The sequence below is a fragment of the Triticum urartu genome, chromosome 2A, assembly GCF_056163025.1.
Source record: "Triticum urartu cultivar PI428250 chromosome 2A, HENAU_Tu73, whole genome shotgun sequence".
Taxonomy (NCBI): domain Eukaryota; kingdom Viridiplantae; phylum Streptophyta; class Magnoliopsida; order Poales; family Poaceae; genus Triticum; species Triticum urartu.
Window position 1 is genome coordinate 183,957,185 of NC_141874.1, and position 19,676 is coordinate 183,976,860.

The 19,676-nt window shown below is 41.7% G+C and overlaps 1 long non-coding RNA gene across 2 annotated transcripts; it reads right to left on the reverse strand.

Annotated features, from left to right (window-relative positions):
• Positions 1–695: 695 nt before the first annotated feature.
• LOC147984464 (uncharacterized) lies at positions 696–2,892 on the reverse strand. Of its 2 annotated transcripts, XR_015615052.1 has the most exons (4): positions 2,399–2,892; positions 2,209–2,330; positions 1,881–1,969; positions 696–1,028 (listed from the first exon to the last, which is right to left on the reverse strand). It is a non-coding gene; the product is annotated as an uncharacterized LOC147984464 (long non-coding RNA). The 2 variants fall into 2 exon arrangements; XR_015615051.1 differs by having other exon boundaries at positions 2,209–2,892.
• Positions 2,893–19,676: the final 16,784 nt, after the last annotated feature.

Consider the following 19,676-nt stretch of genomic DNA (forward strand, 5'->3'; position numbering starts at 1 on the left):
CTTCTCCTCTACTCCCCTCTTCTGGGAACCGATATTTATTGGAGGGTAGCAAAGGCGGCGAGGAAGGTGAAGTTTGACTCCAACTCATGTTCCACGGTATCGTCACATACCAAAGAGGCTGGGTGATGCCACGGGCGATGGCCAGCCGTGTGCGTGCGGCGCCCAGGGTCCAGACGGACGAAATTTAGTACCACCTCACGTATATGTTTTAAATTTGAATTGAAAGCATAAATTCACGGGAAGAAGCGTATTGTGATGGTGAACCCACGGAGACAATCCATGCTTTATTATTAAAACTAGCAATATGGTCCGTGCGTTGCAACGGAAGAAAGAAAACATTATATGCGCTAGGAAAATATCTAACGGGCTACATTGCAACATATAAAAGACTATTAATGTGCTTAAAAAGATATAACTTTTTTTTATTTATGCCACTCAAATAGCATGATTCTACATTAAATGATGATAATACCCACTTGTGACTAATCGTTACATAGCATGCAAGGACATATGCCATATGATCGAAGCCAAATGAAAAATAACTACATGGGTCTAGTCCAAGAGGGATCGATAGACAACTCCACATTGCATTTTGCAGAATTATGCCCCTGCCAATGACACCTACAGCACCAATTCTTCACGCGAATTTCTATATATATATATACATGTAAACAAATTCCGTGGTTCAAGAGCAAAATGTGGACAAATACATTTCTATCCACAATGGAAAGTAATAAAATTTAATCATTACAATTTGGGTATGCAAACAAACCAAGGTGATTTAGAAATTTCATCCCATGAACAACTATTACAAACAAAAAACAGGAATTAAGACCAAACAGGAAATAAGCAAATAAATGACATGAAACAGCAAATCTGTATGTAGGCCTCTTGCGCGTGGCCCACCTCGTCCGTGGCGGAGCAGCTGTTGGTGGACGCCGCCTGCGTCGGATTGCCGTCGAGCTCGACCCGCCAGCGTGGAAGTGCACCTTGAACTTGGCCGCCCTGCTAATCTTCCTCTCATAAAACTGGACATTTGGAAATAACCTGAAGAAGGATTCATGTGATATTGTATGTTCAGCAAATGTATATGCAAATGTATATTAAATTTAAGCATAACCAATCTCTCAAATAAACTTGTGGCAAAACCAACTTCTTTGCATATCTAGAGATAAACAATGAAAAGTAAGAATTAAGATTATCAAAAACTGATAAATAACAATGGAACATAAAGGAAATGTATGGCCATTACAATTTTTCTCAAGAAAAAAAAGCATTTTACTATTAGAAGTTTATCTTTTAGTAAATATAAAGCGTCGGTCACGTCGTGCCTACGTGTTCGAGCAGTTCTCCTACGCTGACACAGCAGGGATCCAATCTGAATCCTGGTAATCTCAATCTCTTCAGGAAAAAGTTTAGCGCCGCATCAAAACAACCATTTCACGATTTAAAATTTTCAAGAACATTAGGTGAAAAGCCACCCCGAATTCTGCAGGTAAAAGTCTGTTAATCCGCAAATCAAACACGAAAAGCCTTTGTTCTCCCTTAATTTTGTAATGGCTTCCTTAACGGATCCTGGAATAGGATAATCAAGTAGTGTGATCATCAGAGTTTAACATCTAAAAAGGATAAATGCATAATAAAGAAAGTAAGTCTGAGCGAAAGCCATTCAAACCAGCAGCATTTAGGTTAAACCTTGTTAGTTTGATGTAATCTCACGCATCATTGACCTCAGCGGGTTTCAAGTATATCTTTCTCTCATGGCATATATTCTATATTAAATTAAGACGAATGAGCAGCAACCACTCTTCAGTATCAAGTACAAGAATGGAATCATTTCTTCTGAAGGAAGTACAAAAGAATGGTGTGCAGGAGCTTACTTCAGAATAACATCTCTGGTATCATCTCCACTGAGAATAGTCATCTGTTGAGCTTCCTCGAGGACCCTTCGCAAGACTCGTTGTACTTTCTAAAATATTAAAAGGCATGTAATGACTTGTGGCAGTGTTAATATGAACACAAAATACAAAATACCAAGCATTTTACTCAAAGCAACCAAAAGAATACATTTTGAGAAATCTACTCAGTTCCCATGTTAATATGAGCCAACAAAAAAGCCTATGTTATATGCATGCGTAACTAGAATCACGTGACTCATGTTTCACTAATCAGGCAAACGTAAAGGTCAATAAAGAGGGAGAAAGATACCTTGCTGGAGCAAAAGCAGTGATAACCTGAACAAGACTCCATTAGCTTCTCCGCATGCTGTTTGTACAGTGAAAAGCGCTCCGAGTGGCCGTAAAGGCTGGAATTTGATGCAAGGTATGGACCTAGACATGGAATGCAGATGAGCCTCTACATCCTCCACCAATTCATAGAAATAACCAAGCAACTCCACCATTCTTTGCAAATCATGCTCCATGGCGGAAGGAACATGCCAATATCGAGCGGCAATAGATTGCTAAACAAATGTTCAGCGATGGTAAGCACCTTCGTTCCAGTCAAGGCGATGGTAAGAGGAACATGGTGAATGACTAATATGAGAGAAAACATAAACGTTACGCAGCCATACCATGGATGTAGACCATCAAGGCAGTTATAAGGCTATCACCCAAACAACCATGCACTTACCTCTGGCTGCGACAAACCAGTGGTGGTGGTTTCTTCATTGCATGCTCCCCATCAAGAAAAGAGAGGTTCAGAACCTCCTAATTGCAAGTTGAAATATGTATCTAATTGGAAAATACTGACCCAAAAATATCCATTGTCCTCCTGCCTATTTAATGTTGTTCCTCGAAATCACATTATTTTGTTCCTCAACCCGTACGTCTTCAAATATACATCATTTTTGTTCCTTGAAATTCAGAATAATATGACCACACAGACTGAACATTGCTGTGTTGGGGAACGTAGTAATTTCAAAAAAATTCCTACGCACACGCAAGATCATGGTGATGCATAGCAACGAGAGGGGAGAGTGTGATCTACGTACCCTTGTAGACTGACAGCGGAAGCGTTAGCACAACGCGGTTGATGTAGTCATACGTCTTCACGGCCCGACCGATCAAGCACCGAAACTACGGCACCTCCGAGTTTTAGCACACGTTCAGCTCGATGACGATCCCCGGACTCTGATCCAGCAAAGTATCGGGGAAGAGTTCCGTCAGCACGACGGCGTGGTGACGATCTTGATGTTCTACCGTCGCAGGGCTTCGCCTAAGCACCGCTACAATATTATCGAGGATTATGGTGGAAGGGGGCACCGCACACGGCTAAGAATATGATCACGTGGATCAACTTGTGTGTCTAGGGGTGCCCCCTGCCTCCGTATATAAAGGATCAAAGGGGGGGTGCGGCCGGCTAGGAGGAGGGCATGCCAGGAGGAGTCCTACTCCCACCGGGAGTAGGATTCCCCCCTTTCCTAGTTGGAATAGGATTCGGGAGGGGGGAAAGAGGAGAGAGAGAAGGAAGGGGGGGGGCGCCGCCCCCTTCTCCTTGTCCTATTCGGACTAGGGGGAGGGGCGTGCGGCCCAGCCCTGGCCAGCTCTCCTCTCTTCCACTAAAGCCCACTAAGGCCCATATACCTCCCGGGGGGTTCCGGTAACCTCCCGGTACTCCGGTAAAATCCCGATTTCACCCGGAAAACTTCCAATATCCAAATATAGGCTTCCAATATATCAACTTTATGTCTCGACCATTTCGAGACTCCTCGTCATGTCCTCGATCCTATCCGGGACTCCGAACTCCTTCGGTACATCAAAACTCATAAACTCATAATATAACTGTCATCGAAACCTTAAGCGTGCGGACCCTACGGGTTCGAGAACAATGTAGACATGACCGAGACACGTCTCCGATCAATAACCAATAGCGGAACCTGGATGCTCATATTGGCTCCCACATATTCTACGAAGATCTTTATTGGTCAGACCGCATAACAACATACGTTGTTCCCTTTGTCATCGGTATGTTACTTGCCCGAGATTCGATCGTCGGTATCTTAATACCTAGTTCAATCTCGTTATCGGCAAGTCTCTTTACTCGTTTCATAATACATCATCTTGCAACTAACTTATTAGTTGTAATGCTTGCAAGGCTTATGTGATGTGCATTACCAAGAGGGCCCAGAGATACCTCTCCGACAATCAGAGTGACAAATCCTAATCTCGAAATACGCCAACCCAACATTCACCTTTGGAGACACCTGTAGAGATCCTTTATAATCACCCAGTTACGTTGTGACGTTTGGTAGCACACAAAGTGTTCCTCCGGTAAACGGGAGTTGCATAATCTCATAGGAACATGTATAAGTCATGAAGAAAGCAATAGCAACATACTAAACGATCGAGTGCTAAGCTAACGGAATGGGTCAAGTCAATCACATCATTCTTCTAATGATGTGATCCCGTTAATCAAATAACAACTCTTTTGTTCATGGTTAGGAAACATAACCATCTTCGATTAATGAGCTAGTCTAGTAGAGGCATACTAGTGACACTCTGTTTGTCTATGTATTCACACATGTATTATGTTTCCGGTTAATACAATTCTAGCATGAATAATAAACATTTATCATGATATAAGGAAATAAATAATAACTTTATTATTGCCTCTAGGGCATATTTCCTTCAGTCTCCCACCTGCACTAGAGTCAATAATCTAGTTCACATCGCCATGTGATTCAACACTAAGAGTTCACATCACCATGTGATTAACACCCATAGTTCACATCGTCATGTGACCTATACCCAAAGGGTTTACTAGAGTCAATAATCTAGTTCACATCATTTATGTGATTAACACCCAAAGAGTACTAAGGTGTGATCATGTTTTGCTTGTGAGATAATTTTAGTCAACGGGTCTGTCACATACAGATCCATAAGTATTTTGCGAATTCTATGTCTACAATGCTCTGCACGGAGCTACTCTAGCTAATTGCTCCCACTTTCAATATGTATCTAGATCGAGACTTAGAGTCATCCAGATCTGTGTCAAAACTTGCATCGACGTAACTTTTTACGACGAACCTTTTGTCACCTCCATAATCGAGAAATATTTCCTTGTTCCACTAAGGATAATTTTGACCAATGTCCAGTGATCTACTCTTAGATCACTATTGTACTCCCTTGCTTAACACAGTGTAGGATATACAATAGATCTGGTACACATCATGGCATACTCTATAGAACCTATGGCTGAGGCATAGGGAATGACTTTCATTCTCTTTCTATCTTCTGCCATGGTCGGGCTTTGAGTCTTACTCAATTTCATACCTTGTAACACAGCCAAGAACTCTTTCTTTGACTGTTCATTTTTGAACTACTTCAAAATATTGTCAAGGTATGTACTCATTGAAAAAACTTATCAAGCGTCTTGATCTATCTCTATAGATTTTGATGCTTAATATGTAAGCAGCTTCACCGAGGTCTTTCTTTGAAAAACTTCTTTAAAAACACTCCTTTATGCTTTGCAGAATAATTCTACATTTCCGATCAACAATATGTCATTCACATATACTTATCAGAAATGCTGTAGTGCTCCCACTCACTTTCTTGTAAATACAGACTTCACCGCAAGTCTGTATAAAACTATATGTTTTGATCATACTATCAAAGCGTTTATTCCAACTCCGAGAGGCTTGCACCAGTCCATAAATGGATCGCTGGAGCTTGCACACTTTGTTAGCTCCTTTTGGATCGACAAAACCTTCTGGCTGCATCATATACAACTCTTCTTCCAGAAATCCATTCAGGAATGTAGTTTTGACATCCATTTGATGGATTTCATAAAATGCGGCAATTGCTAACATGATTCGGACAGACTTAAGCATCGCTACGGGTGAGAAGGTCTCATCGTAGTCAATCCCTTGAACTTGCCGAAAACCTTGTGCGACAAGTCGAGCTTTGTAGATAGTAACACTACTATCAGCGTTCGTCTTCCTCTTGAAGATCCATTTATTTTTCTATGGCTTGCCGATCATCGGGCAAATCCATCAAAGTCCATACTTTGTTCTCATACATGGATCATATCTCAGATTTCATGGCCTCAAGCCATTTCGCGGAATCTGGGCTCATCATCGCTTCCTCATAGTTCGTAGGCTCGTCATGGTCAAGTAACATGACCTCCAGAACTGGATTACCATACCACTTTGGTGCGGATGTCACTCTGGTTTACCTACGAGGTTCGGTAGTAACTTGATCTGAAGTTACATGATCATCATCATTAGCTTCCTCACTAATCGGTCTAGTAGTCACAGGAACAGATTTATGTGATGAACTACTTTCCAATAAGGGAGTAGGTATAGTTACCTCATCAAGTTCTACTTTCCTCCCACTCACTTCTTTCGAGAGAAACTCCTTCTCTGGAAAGGATCCATTCTCAGCAACGAATATCTTGCCTTCGGATCTGTGATAGAAGGTGTGCCCAATATTTTCTTTTGGGTATCCTATGAAGACACACTTCTCCGATTTGAGTTTGAGCTTATCAGGATGAAACTTTTTCATATAAGCATCGCAACCCCAAACTTTAAGAAACGACAACTTTGGTTTCTTGCCAAACCATAGTTCATATGGTGTTGTCTCAACAGATTTAGATGGTGCCCTTTTAACGTGAATGCAGCTGTCTCTAATGCATAACCCCAAAACGATAGTGGTAGATCGGTAAGAGACATCATAGATTAACGAGCTCTTTTGTTCATGGTTAGGAAACATAACCATCTTCGATTAACGAGCTAGTCTAGTAGAGGCATACTAGTGACACTCTGTTTGTCTATGTATTCACACATGTATTATGTTTCCGGTTAATACAATTCTAGCATGAATAATAAACATTTATCATGATATAAGGAAATAAATAATAACTTTATTATTGCCTCTAGGGCATATTTCCTTCAGTCTCCCACTTGCACTAGAGTCAATAATCTGGTTCACATCACCATGTGATTTAACACCAATATATAGTTCACATCACTATGTGACCAACACCCAAAGGGTTTACTAGAGTCAATAATCTAGTTCACATCGCCATGTGATTAACACCCAAAGAGTACTAAGGTGTGATCATGTTTTGCTTGTGAGATAATTTTAATCAACGGGTCTGTCACATACAGATCCGTAAGTATTTTGCGAATTCTATGTCTATAATGCTCTGCACGGAGCTACTCTAGCTAATTGCTCCCACTTTCAATATGTATCTAGATCGAGACTTAGAGTCATCCAAATCTGTGTCAAAATTTGCATCGACGTAACTTTTTACGACGAACCTTTTGTCACCTCCATAATCGAGAAATATTTTCTTATTCCACTAAGGATAATTTTGATCAATGTCCAGTGATCTACTCTTAGATCACTATTGTACTCCCTTGCTTAACACAGTGTAGGGTATACAATAGATCTGGTACACATCATGGCATACTTTATAGAACCTATGGCTGAGGCATAGGGAATGACTTTCACTCTCTTTCTATCTTCTGCCGTGGTCGGGCTTTGAGTCTTACTCAATTTCATACCTTGTAACACAGCCAAGAACTCTTTCTTTGACTGTTCCATTTTTGAACTACTTCAAAATATTGTCAAGGTATGTACTCATTGAAAAAACCTATCAAGCATCTTGATCTATCTCTATAGATTTTGATGCTTAATATGTAAGCAGCTTCACCGAGGTCTTTCTTTGAAAAACTTCTTTAAAAACACTCATTTATGCTTTGCAGAATAATTCTACATTATTTCCGATCAACAATATGTCATTCACATATACTTATCAGAAATGCTGTAGTGCTCCCACCCACTTTCTTGTAAATACAGGCTTCACCGCAAGTCTGTATAAAACTATATGCTTTGATCATACTATCAAAGCGTTTATTCCAACTCCGAGAGGCTTGCACCAGTCCATAAATGGATCGCTGGAGCTTGCACACTTTGTTAGCTCCTTTTGGATCGACAAAACCTTCCGGCTGCATCATATACAACTCTTCTTCCAGAAATCCATTCAGGAATGCAGTTTTGACATCCATTTGCTGGATTTCATAAAATGTGGCAATTGCTAACATGATTCAGACAGACTTAAGCATAGATACGAGTGAGAAACTCTCATCATAGTCAACACCTTGAACTTGTCAAAAACCTTTTTGCGGTAATTTAGCTTTGTAGATACTAACACTACTATCAGCGTCCGTCTTCCTCTTGAAAATCCATTTAATCTTAATGGCTTGCCGATCATTGGGCAAGTCAATCAAAGTCCATACTTTGTTCTCATACATGGATCTATCTCAGATTTCATGGCCTCAAGCCATTTCGCGGAATCTAGGCTCATTATCGCTTCCTCATAGTTCGCAAGTTCGTCACGATCTAGTAACATGACTTCCAGAATAGGATTACCGTACCACTTTGGTGCGGATTTCACTCTGGTTTACCTACGAGATTCGGTATTAACTTGATCTGAAGTTACATGATCATCATCATTAGTCTTCCTCACTAATTGGTGTAGTAGTCACAGGAACAGATTTCTTGTGATGAACTACTTTTCAGTAAGGGAGAAGGTACAATTTGTTGGGGAACGTTGCAGAAAACAAAAATTTTCCTAGGGTTTCACCAAGATCCATCTAGGAGTTCATCTAGCAACGAGTGATCGGATTGCATCTACATACCTTTGTAGATCACGCGCGGAAGCGTTCAAAGAACGGGGATGAGGAAGCTGTACTCGACGTGATCCAAATCACCGGAGATCCTAGCGCCGAACGGACGGCACCTCCGCGTTCAACACACGTACAGTCAGCATGACGTCTCCTCCTTCTTGATCCAGCAAGGGGGAAGGGGAGGTTGAGGAAGATGGCTCCAGCAGCAGCACGACAGCGTGGTGGTGGTGGAGCTGCAGTACTCCGTCAGGGCTTCGCCAAGCTCTATGGAGGAGGAGGAGGTGTTGGAGAGGGAGAGGGAGGCACCAAAGGCGTGGGTGAGAGACCCTCCCTCCCCCCCACTATATATAGGGGGCCTAGGGGGGGCGCAGGCCCTAGGAGATGCAATCTCCTAGGGGGGCGGCGGCCAAGGGGTGGGGGGCTTGCCCCCCAAGCAAGGGGCGCGCCCCCTTTAGGGTTTCCCCCACCCTAGGCGCATGGGCCCTAGGGGGAAGTGGCGCCCCAGCCCACTTTGGGCTGGATCCCTTCCCACTTCAGCCCATGGGGCCCTCCGGGATAGGTGGCCCCACCCGGTGGACCCCCGGGACCCTTCCGGTGGTCCCGCTACAATACCGGTGACCCCGAAACTTGTCCCGATGGCCGAAATAGCACTTCCTATATATAATTATTTACCTCCGGACCATTCCCAAACTCCTCATGACGTCCGAGATCTTATACGGGACACTGAACAACATTCGGGTTACTGCATATACATATCCCTACAACCCTAGCGTCACTGAACCTTAAGTGTGTAGACCCTACGGGTTCGGGAGACGTGTAGACATGACCGAGATTGCTCTTCGGTCAATAACCAACAGCGGGATCTGGATACCCATGTTAGCTCCCACATGCTCCTCAATGATCTCATCGGATGAACCACGACGTCGAGGATTCAAGCAACCCCGTATACAATTCCCTTCGTCAATCGGTATGTTACTTGCCCGAGATTCGATCGTCGGTATCCCAATACCTCGTTCAATCTCGTTACCAGCAAGTCACTTTACTCGTACCGTAATGCATGATCCCGTGACCAGACACTTGGTCGCTTTGAGCTCATTGTGATGATGCATTACCGAGTGGGCCCAAGAGATACCTCTCCGTCATACGGAGTGACAAATCCCAGTCTTGATCTGTGTCAACCCAACAGACACTTTCGGAGATACCCGTAGTATACCTTTATAGTCACCCAGTTATGTTGTGACGTTTGGTACACCCAAAGCACTCCTATGGTATCCGGGAGTTACACGATCTCATGGTCTAAGGAAAAGATACTTGACATTGGAAAACTCTAGCAAACGAACTATACGATCTTGTGCTAAGTTTAGGATTGGGTCTTGTCCATCACATCATTCTCCTAATGATGTGATCTCGTTATCAATGACATCCAATGTCCATAGTCAGGAAACCATGACTATCTGTTGATCAACGAGCTAGTCAACTAGAGGCTTACTAGGGACATGTTGGTGTCTAAGTATTCACACATGTATTACGATTTCCAGATAACACAATTATAGCATGAATAAAAGACAATTATCATGAACAAGGAAATATAATAATAATCCTTTTATTATTGCCTCTAGGGCATATTTCCAACACAATTACCTTATCAAGTTCTACTTTCCTCCCACTCACTTCTTTCAAGAGAAACTCCTTCTCTAGAAAGGATCCATTCTTAGCAACGAATGTCTTGCCTTCGGATCTGTATAGAAGGTGTACCCAATAGTCTCCTTTGGGTATCCTATGAAGACATATTTCTCCGATTTGGGTTTGAGCTTATCAGGATGAAACTTTTTCATATAAGCATCACAATCCCAAACTTTAAGAAATGACAACTTTGGTTTCTTGCCAAACCACAGTTCAGATTGTGTCGTCTCAACGGACTTAGATGGTGCCCTTTTAAACGTGAATGCAGCTGTCTTTAATGCATAACCCCAAAACGATAGTGGTAGATCGATAAGAGACATCATAGATCGCACCATATCTAATAAAGTACGGTTATGATGTTCGGACACACCATTATGCTGTGGTGTTCCAGGTGGCGTGAGTAGTGAAACTATTTCACATTGTTTTAACTGAAGGCCAGACTCGTAACTCAAATATTTTACCTCTGCGATCATATCGTAGAAACTTTTATTTTCTTGTTACGATGATTCTCCACTTCACTCTGAAATTCTTTAAACTTTTCAAATATTTCAGACTTGTGTTTCATTAAGTAGATATACCCATATCTGCTCAAATCATCCGTGAAGGTCAGAAAATAATGATACCCGCCACGAGCCTTAACACTCATCGGATCTCATACATCAGTATGTATTATTTCCAATAAGTCAGTTGCTCGCTCCATAGTTCCGGAGAACGGCGTTTTAGTCATCTTGCCCATGAGGCATGGTTCGCAAGCATCAACTGATTCATAATCAAGTGATTCCAAAAACCCATTAGCATGGAGTTTCTTCATGCGCTTTACACCAATATGACCTAAACGGCAGTGCCACAAATAAGTTGCACTATCATTATTAACTTTGCATCTTTTGGTTTCAATATTATGATTATGTGTATCACTGCGATCGAGATCCAACGAACTATTTTCATTGGGTGTGTAACCATATAAGGTTTTATTCATGTAAACAGAACAACAATTTATTCTCTTACTTAAATGAATAACCGTATTACAATAAACATGATCAAATCATATTCATGCTCAACGCAAACACCAAATAACACTTATTCAGGTTCAACACTAATCCCGAAAGTATAGGGAGTGTGCGATGATGATCATATCAATCTTGGAACCACTTCTAATACACATCGTCACTTCACCCTTAACTAGTCTCTGTTTATTCTGCAACTCCCGTTTCGAGTTACTAATCTTAGCAACTGAACTAGTATCAAATACTGAGGGGTTGCTATAAACACTAGTAAAGTACACATCAATAACATGTATATCAAATATACTTATGTTCACTTTGCCATCCTTCTTATCTGCCAATCACTTGGGGTAGTTCCGCTTCCAGTGACCAGTCCCTTTGCAGTAGAAACACTTAGTCTCAGGCTTAGGACCAGACTTGGGCTTCTTCACTTGAGCAGCAACTTGCTTGCTGTTTTTCTTGAAGTTCCCCTTTTTTTCCTTTGCACTTTTCTTGAAACTAGTGATCTTGTCATCCATCAACACTTGATGCTATTTCTTGATTTCTACCTTCATCGATTTCATCATCATGAAAAGCTCGGGATTCGTTTTCGTCATCCCTTGCATACTATAGTTCAACACGAAGTTCTACTAACTTGGTGATAGTGACTGGAGAATTCTGTCAATCACTATCTTATCTGGAAGATTAACTCCCACTTGATTCAAGCGATTGTAGTACCCAGACAATCTGAGCACATGCTCACTAGTTGAGCGATTCTCCTCCATCTTTTAGCTATAGAACTTGTTGGAGACTTCATATCTCTCAACTCGGGTATTTGCTTGAAATATTAACTTCAACTCCTGGAACATCTCATATGGTCCATGACGTTCAAAACGTCCTTGAAGTCCCGATTCTAAGCCATTAAGCATGGTGCACTAAACTATCAAGTAGTCATCATATTGAGCTATCCAAACGTTCATAACGTCTGCATCTGCTCCTGTAACAGGTCTGTCACCTAGCGGTGCATCAAGGACATAATTCTTCTGTGCAGCAATGAGGATAAACCTCAGATCACGGATCCAATCCGCATCATTGCTACTAACATCTTTCAACACAATTTTCTCTAGGAACATATCAAAATAAACACAGGGAAGCAACAACGCGAGCTATTGATCTACAACATAATTTGCAAAATACTACCAGGACTAAGTTCATGATAAATTGAAGTTCAATTAATCATATTACTTCAGAACTCCCACTTAGATAGACATCTCTCTAATCTTCTAAGTGATTACGTGATCCAAATCAACTAAACCATGTCCGATCATCATGTGAGATGGAGTAGTTTCATTGGTGAACATCACTATGTTGATCATATCTACTATATGATTCACGCTCGACCTTTCGGTCTCCGTGTTCCGAGGCCATATCTGTATATGCTTGGCTCGTCAAGTATAACCTGAGTATTCCGCATGTGCAACTGTTTTGCACCCGTTGTATTTGAACATAGAGCCTATCAAACCCGATCATCACGTGGTGTCTCAGCACGAAGAACTTTCGCAATGGTGCATACTCAGGGAGAACACTTCTTGATAATTATTGAGAGATCATCTTAAAATGCTACCGTCAATCAAAGCAAGATAAGATGCATAAAAGATAAACATCACATGCAATCAATATAAGTGATATGATATGGCCATCATCATCTTGTGCTTGTGATCTCCATCTTCGAAGCACCGTCATGATCACCATCGTCACCGGCGCGACACCTTGATCTCCATCGTAGCATCGTTGTCGTCTCGCCAATCTTATGCTTCCACGACTATCGCTACCGCTTAGTGATAAAGTAAAGCATTACAATGCGATTGCATTGCATACAATAAAGCGACAACCATATGGCTCCTGCCAGTTGCCGATAACTCGGTTACAAAACATGATCATCTCATACAATAAAATTTAGCATCATGTCTTGACCATATCACATCACAACATGCCCTGCAAAAACAAGTTAGACGTCCTCTACTTTGTTGTTGCAAGTTTTACGTGGCTGCTACGGGCTTAAGCAAGAACCAATCTTACCTACGCATCAAAACCACAACGATAGTTTGTCAAGTTGGTGCTGTTTTAACCTTCGCAAGGACCGGGCGTAGCCACACTCGGTTCAACTAAAGTTGGAGAAACTGTCACCCGCTAGCCACCTTTGTGCAAAGCACGTCGGGAGAACCGGTCTCGCGTAAGCGTACGCGTAATATCGGTCCGGGCCGCTTCGTCCAACAATACCGCCGAACCAAAGTATGACATGCTGGTAAGCAGTATGACTTATATCGCCCACAACTCACTTGTGTTCTACTCGTGCAAATAACATCAACACATAAAACCTAGGCTCTGATACCACTGTTGGGGAACGTAGTAATTTCAAAAAAATTCCTACGCACAGGCAAGATCATGGTGATGCATAGCAACGAGAGGGGAGAGTGTGATCTACGTACCCTTGTAGACCGACAGCGGAAGCGTTAGCACAACGCGGTTGATGTAGTCGTACGTCTTCACGGCCCGACCGATCAAGTACCGAAACTACGGCACCTCCGAGTTTTAGCACACGTTCAGCTCGATGACGATCCCCGGACTCCGATCCAGCAAAGTGTCGGGGAAGAGTTCCGTCAGCACGACGGCGTGGTGACGATCTTGATGTTCTACCATCGCAGGGCTTCGCCTAAGCACCGCTACAATATTATCAAGGATTATGGTGGAAGGGGGCACCGCACACGGCTAAGAATATGATCACGTGGATCAACTTGTGTGTCTAGGGGTGCCCCCTGCCTCCGTATATAAAGGATCAAAGGGGGGGTGCGGCCGGCCAGGAGGAGGGCACGCCAGGAGGAGTCCTACTCCCACCGGGAGTAGGATTCCCCCCTTTCCTAGTTGGAATAGGATTCGGGAGGGGGGAAAGAGGAGAGAGAGAAGGAAGGGGGGGCGCCGCCCCCTTCTCCTTGTCCTATTCGGACTAGGGGGGAGGGGCGCGCGGCCCAGCCCTGGCCACCTCTCCTCTCTTCCACTAAAGCCCACTAAGGCCCATATACCTCCCGGGGGGTTCCGGTAACCTCCCGGTACTCCGGTAAAATCCCGATTTCACCCGGAAAACTTCCGATATCCAAATATAGGCTTCCAATATATCAATCTTTATGTCTCGACCATTTCGAGACTCCTCGTCATGTCCCCGATCCTATCCGGGACTCCGAACTCCTTCGGTACATCAAAACTCATAAACTCATAATATAACTGTCATCGAAACCTTAAGCGTGCGGACCCTACGGGTTCGAGAACAATGTAGACATGACCAAGACACGTCTCCGGTCAATAAACAATAGCGGAACCTGGATGCTCATATTGGCTCCCACATATTCTACGAAGATCTTTATCGGTCAGACCGCATAACAACATACGTTGTTCCCTTCGGTATGTTACTTGCCCGGGATTCGATCGTCGGTATCTTAATACCTAGTTCAATCTCGTTATCGGCAAGTCTCTTTACTCGTTTCATAATACATCATCTTGCAACTAACTTATTAGTTGTAATGCTTGCAAGGCTTATGTGATGTGCATTACCGAGAGGGCCCAGAGATACCTCTCCGACAATCAGAGTGACAAATCCTAATCTCGAAATACGCCAACCCAACATTCACCTTTGGAGACACCTGTAGAGATCCTTTATAATCACCCAGTTACGTTGTGACGTTTGGTAGCACACAAAGTGTTCCTCCGGTAAACGGGAGTTGCATAATCTCATAGTCATAGGAATATGTATAAGTCATGAAGAAAGCAATAGCAACATACTAAACGATTGAGTGCTAAGCTAACGGAATGGGTCAAGTCAATCACATCATTCTTCTAATGATGTGATCCCGTTAATCAAATAACAACTCTTTTGTTCATGGTTAGGAAACATAACCATCTTCGATTAACGAGCTAGTCTAGTAGAGGCATACTAGTGACACTCTGTTTGTCTATGTATTCACACATGTATTATGTTTCCGGTTAATACAATTCTAGCATGAATAATAAACATTTATCATGATATAAGGAAATAAATAATAACTTTATTATTGCCTCTAGGGCATATTTCCTTCATGCTGCTCTATACACCAGATTTCTGAAGATGCAAGTAAATTGAGTAAGAAATAACAGAATCCCCTTGTTATTAAGGTTCAGTACGCACTTTTACAATGATAAATTACACTCCTGAACTTATGTCCCACCAGGAAGTTTCAGAAGTTCCTAAGATGGTATGCTCAGATCTTGGAGAAGTACGGACAAATAGTATGCAGATAATCAATTTGCGAATTTCCATGCAGAAGAAGAATGCATCATCTACTTTGCAGTAGGCAATTTTTTGTAAGCACACTTATCTTATTACTTGGGAATCCTCGCTTCTTTCCAGACTTCTTGAGAAAAGTCACCCCAGTGGTAATTCTGAAGTTGATGAGTGCCTCAGGATACTAAAAGCTGCAGCTGAAAGCTCGAGTTCAGATTCTACTGATAGTGGAGGAAGGACAGGAGGTACGTAATGAAGCTGCTGCTGAAAATAAATCAAGGAACCCTGAAATCGAAACGAAGGGCGGGTGCTCGGCCTCACCGCTCTCTGCCATGGCGTGCAGGCAGCCGACTGGCTGACGCCACCACACACAACGCCTACCAGTCCCAGTTGAGCGCCTGGAACTCTAGCCACAACACCGCCGCGCGTCTAGCCTTCAGTGGCCGCGCGTGTTCCCCGTCGACCGTATCTGAGATCGAAGGGGCCGTTGGAAGATGTGGTGGCGACGGCTGCGAGAGTTGGGGATCATGGGAACGGGTGGTGGAGGGGCCGCCGGTAGGTTGCGAAATCGGTGGGAGCAGCGATCTGGGCGGGGGAGGACGCGACCTAAACTCCATCGATCCCCTTTTTACTTTGCTCGGGGGTGTCCCAGTTGTAGACGAATTGTATATTTTTTTAGGATCAAGTTGTAGAGGAATTGTAAGACCTGTGTGCCGTGTGCGTGCGGAGAACCCGGCGTGGGCCGGCCCAAAGCAGCGATGTGCCGAACTACAGAAATTTTAACGACGGACAAAACTACAAACGGTTCCCCAAATTAGTACCACCTTGTTTATATTATGATTTTGTCTATACAAATCGTAAAAGCGTATTATGACATGAGAAGAAAGCGTATTGTGACGGTGAACCCACGGAGTCAATCCGTGCTTTATTATTAGGGAGAGAAAAATAAATTAGGGAAAGATATATATAATTATTATTATTACTAGCAAAAGAGCCCGTACGTTGCAACGGGGTAACAAAAATTATATTTCACCAGTTATCACAATTGCTCCGTCCCCTCATTGTCATCGACCTATTCATCCTTTCGCCCTTTTGCAAGTTTTATTACGTACACGAGCTTGTGGTTTTCATCATCATACTGAGCAAATGCCAGTTAGAAATGAGAGGTGGAGGTCAAGGGCTACTTTAAGTACCATCTTAATGACTGGAGCCTCGATCTGTTTTACTCGGAGTGCCTTACTCGAATGAATGCAACGTAAAAAAATAGTCCGTTGAAAGAATTTTTCAGGTATGCATGTATATATATATATATTTAAAATTTATACACATTTTTTGTCAGGAATTTTTCATATATAACATGTTATATTTTGAGTTAGTGTCTGATAGTTAAATATTTTGAAGAGTATTTTAATCTGTTAGAACGCAATGCCTTCAACGTGGTTGATCCCATGATGATGATCTCGACTACTCCGCTCGCAGCTGACATTGAACCATGCCATCACAAGTGAATGTCTAATACTCCCTCTGGTCATTTTTACTCTGCATATTAGAATTCTCTGAAGTCAAACTTTACAAAGTTTGACCGTATTTATATGAAAAAATATCAACATCTGCCGTGCTAAAGTTATATAATATGAAACTTTAAGTCATGACACATTTATTGATATTGATTTCAGATTGTGAATATTGGTACTTTTTCTGTAAAGTTGGTCAAACTTTACGAGGCTTGACTTCAGTCAAATTTTATATGCGAACTAAAAAGGACCGAAAGGAGTACTTTTAAAACTAATCTCCTCAAGTTGGACGTGACAGTCGCCCTTTCCGTTCTACGGCTTACACTTAGTCCATACGCTCGTCCCTCATATACCCACTCACTTTTAAATTGTACATAATGTTTTTCAAAATGCATCAACCTTCCATTTGAAACACAAAAAGACTTTTTAAATCACATGGACCTTTTTAAAGAGCATAAATATTTTTTAAATTACAGATATTTGTATGTATGTGAACACTTTTTAGAATTACATGAACATTTTTTGAGAAAGGGTGAACGTTTTTCAATTTATATGAACATTATTTTAATACGTGAAAACTTTTCTTAAAACCACACTAACAATTTTAAATGCATGAACGATTTTTAAAAATTATATAACATTTTCAATAGGCATATAAACACATTTTAAATGTGTCACTCATATTAATTGGATTTCGAGTGTGATCAGGTTACACGCAGGTGACCAAGTTTATTCTCAAAGATTTAGTCATCTTTCCGGCAGCGTCGCATTTTGATTGGACATGCATGTCCATGCCCGGCAAGCACCCCATGCTTCTTTCCGAGGCTTAGTTAATTTCCTCGTTTCTCTTAAGCGAACCCTCTGTTTATTTATTGATGTCATGGCTTGTTGATTGTGGCAACTCATGTGTATATAAATAGGTGTGATTTGATATCAAAAAGCAATGTGGGACTATGACTTACAATACTGGCCTTATACTTTTTTGCACAAAGACAAATAGCTCAGTTAGTGGCATTCTTAAAAGTTGTTACATCAGCACATCAGGACCAGTTGGCCCATAGCACACTGGCGAGGCCCAGCTTGACGACAGACGTACGAAAATTACCCGGGACCGATCGACGACGTACGTACAAAGAAGCGCTAGCTAGCTGTTGACGTATATGAAACCTATTTTTATTTTAAGCTAACCACTACCCCCACAGGACCAGCTGGCCCATATAACTTTATTTAAAAAATAGGCCCATATCACGTGGATTTAGGCCTAGCTGGGCGACGTAGTAGGGATAACGATTCAAACACCAGAGCTAGTTGGGGACGCAGTAAGATTAATACCACCTTGTCAGATAGAAAAAGATAGATGAGACGGACGGACAAAAAAACTGAAAGCGTAAATTCACGTGAAGAAGCGTATTGTGACGGTGAACCCACGGAGTCAATCCGTGCTTTATATATATATATATATATATATATATATATATATATATAGAGAGAGAGAGAGAGAGAGAGAGACACACACACTAGAAAACATGCCCGTGCGTTGCTACGGGTTGGATGGCCAGTGGTTGGAGAGAGAGGGGTGCACGGAGTACTTCCACCGGGTGCATTTTTCTTGACTTTAAAGCACATTCTTCAAGAGTTCAGTTACTAATTCAAATGATTTTGAAGTAAAAGAACACATGATGTCTTTCATCTGACTTCAATATGACGTTTTCTCACAAGTAAATGAAGCATTGTACTGATAATAAAAAAATCATACACACGACAATTATGTTGAGTTACTGATATCATATAGTAAAAATGGTGTATACTTCGCTTAACGTCCAACCATGTTGTGTATGTGCATGCTAATCGTGAAGTCCTAATTCATGTACTATTCTGTCATGTGGTTTATATGCAGATTCTCCATCACACTTGAATTTTTGTTTAGTGTGTTGCGTCTCAATTCACGGTTAGCTGTAATTTGTTCTATTCTAGCTTTCTTTTTTTATTCTGGTTGCATATTTGTCTATTTCTGCCTTTCCCGTGCGCACCTTTTTATCTTATGTGTTGACTTCATGTTTGAATATTTCTTCGTCGCTTGTGTGTATTTTTTGCAACTGGGGCCAATATTTAATTCTTTTTTGAAATGATAGGCTTTACGACGTTTTTTCAGTTTTTCCTATTTATCTTCATTGGTCATCTGTGCATACTGCTCTCTATCTCTTTTCCTTTTTTGTTTCTTAGCATCCATGACTCAAGATTGCCATCAAAATTGCTTGCCTGCATGTATACTGTATGAATCTGGTGTTGATTAAAAGCTAATATAAATTTTGCATCATAAATAGAGCATATGTAGCGACTTATAAATAAATTTAATTACGCTAGACATAAGTATAATAATATATGTGTTGTTTGCGTGCTAGAGTATCATGTTTTTTGAAGTAATTTAGAAAGCGGAAAAATGATATTAAAGTAAGAGCATTGCTATATACACCATGGCTTTTGTCCGACAAATTTCAGTACGATGTTGTAGATCAGTCTGTTAATGCCTAGTGACAAAGCATATACCACACCAG